Consider the following 2042-nt stretch of genomic DNA (forward strand, 5'->3'; position numbering starts at 1 on the left):
TGTCAGCATTTTGTAGATAATAAATAAAAAGAGAACTATCAAAATATCAAATGTCACATTTATTTCTCCCTCACAAATGCAAGTGTGTTTTTAAAAACTACATTCACATAAAGGGCCAGCAGAAGACAACGAGCACCACAACAATATGAAACATAAACAGAATACTAAAAAAAAAAAAAAATGTATTTCCATGACATATCAAATAGGCAATACACATTTATCAGAATCAGAATCAGAATCAGAAAGAGCTTTATTGCCAAGTATTCTTGCTCATACAAGGAATTTAATTTAGTGTCACAGGCTTCCAGCAGAGACAACACACAGACAATAAAAATAGGATGAGAATAAAAATACACACATACACTGTCCTCCAAAAGTTTGGAAAGACCCCTGGCAAAGTGTGGTTTTGGATGACATCAGCATAAATCCTTATATTTTTTTGTTGGTGCAAATACTGTACATTAAAGTAACTTGACATTATCATTGAAGACCAGCAATAATAATTTTCATTTTGATTACATAATAATGGCAATATATACATGTCAAAGTCAGACATGCCCTTTGCCAGCTGTGATGCCTGGTTACTGGTTTAAACTTGGCCCAGGTTTTCAGCTGCTAATGGTGGATATTTTGATGAATCGAAAATTTAATTATTTTCTATGTATAAACTGTTTATGTAATCAAATATGTTTTCATAGTTTGCGTTGTCCCTTATCAGTGCAAAACAATTTTCTTACAATTGAAACACACTTTCAGCATCAGCTCCTCTAACTAAATAGCTTACAAACACACATCACAAATCCATGCTTGTTCTTCTGGTAGCAGATTAATGTTGAGGCACTGAACATGAAACTACCTCTGGCATAATTCACATTGAATCTGGAAGGGAAATAGGACATGTTGTTAGATGTATTAAGAAAGTGTTGGAATTATTAAATGTAGTTGTGAAAACAGTCAACAGGCAGAAATGGCATAGTGAATACCCAGATGCATTGCTCCTCTGTTTGGGCTCTTTCTTTTTCTCCACACACAGAGCAGTACTCCTCTCTTCACACTGCAATCATTTGAATGTAGATAGGATTATAATTCATCTCTCTGTGTCTGACATGGAAATATACTGTTCTTTCAAAGTACTTTATACCTGATGCCAGCAAAATTTCATTGGCCACATTTTTCCTGTAGTGGCACATCATCTCCTTATATTAATGCTGTCAGGAATTTTTGGGAACTCTTCCACCACCGGTTTCGCCATCTAGAAGGACAGCAATGAAAATTAATAGACACAGTGTCATATGGGAAAAGGTGAAGACAGTGTTTATGTAAACCACTTTCCCCCTCCATTTACCAGCATCACAAAGACACCACAGCTGGAACCATCCTCCTGAAATGAATGTTGGATTGTGCCAGGTTTCCACTTGGTACTCACCAAGTCCTCTCTTCCACACTTGTTTTTTCTCATTTGGAAAAATTCTCTGTTTTTGGAAAAATGCAGTGTGTGTGTGTTTATTGTGGTTTTAAGCAACACCAACTATGATAATTTACCATCATTAATGTTGTGGAGCTAAACAAGCCAAATTACTTTTTAAAACAAACTGTCCTACCAAAGGTATTTGCAGGCTTTTTTGGCTTCTTTCATTTAATTTGTACCACTTTGAGGGTCAAGTATTAAAAATGGTATCAGTGTAAGCATGTAGTCACTAAAATGGAGAAAAGGAAACAAATAAATTATAACTACTAAGTCAATTAAATGTCGCTGAAAAGATCAAACATTTCTATATGGGCATGTCCATGTTTACATGTACTAGCTTAACATTTGTATTTGCAGTCTTTTTACTTACCGCAAACCTCTAGTGTATGTTGTTGATATTTACGAAAGTGATGAGCCCATCATATTGCTCAAAGTTGACCTGTTTATCAGAAATATGCATAATCATGTCTGTGTACTGTACATGTAAAAATTAAGAATCATAAGGAACTGCTCTCACTTTTCGCAATCTTTGCCATGCCATCTGCTCCCTTGTGCTATTTAAAATGATACCTGT

The 2042-nt window shown here is 35.1% G+C and overlaps 1 long non-coding RNA gene across 1 annotated transcript; it reads right to left on the reverse strand.

Annotated features, from left to right (window-relative positions):
* Positions 1–704: 704 nt before the first annotated feature.
* LOC131537326 (uncharacterized) lies at positions 705–1441 on the reverse strand. The gene is made up of 4 exons (XR_009270256.1): positions 1346–1441; positions 1142–1252; positions 984–1054; positions 705–879 (listed from the first exon to the last, which is right to left on the reverse strand). It is a non-coding gene; the product is annotated as an uncharacterized LOC131537326 (long non-coding RNA).
* Between the last annotated feature and the right edge of the window lie 601 nt (positions 1442–2042).

Source organism: Onychostoma macrolepis, chromosome 01 (genome assembly GCF_012432095.1).
Source record: "Onychostoma macrolepis isolate SWU-2019 chromosome 01, ASM1243209v1, whole genome shotgun sequence".
Classification (NCBI taxonomy): domain Eukaryota; kingdom Metazoa; phylum Chordata; class Actinopteri; order Cypriniformes; family Cyprinidae; genus Onychostoma; species Onychostoma macrolepis.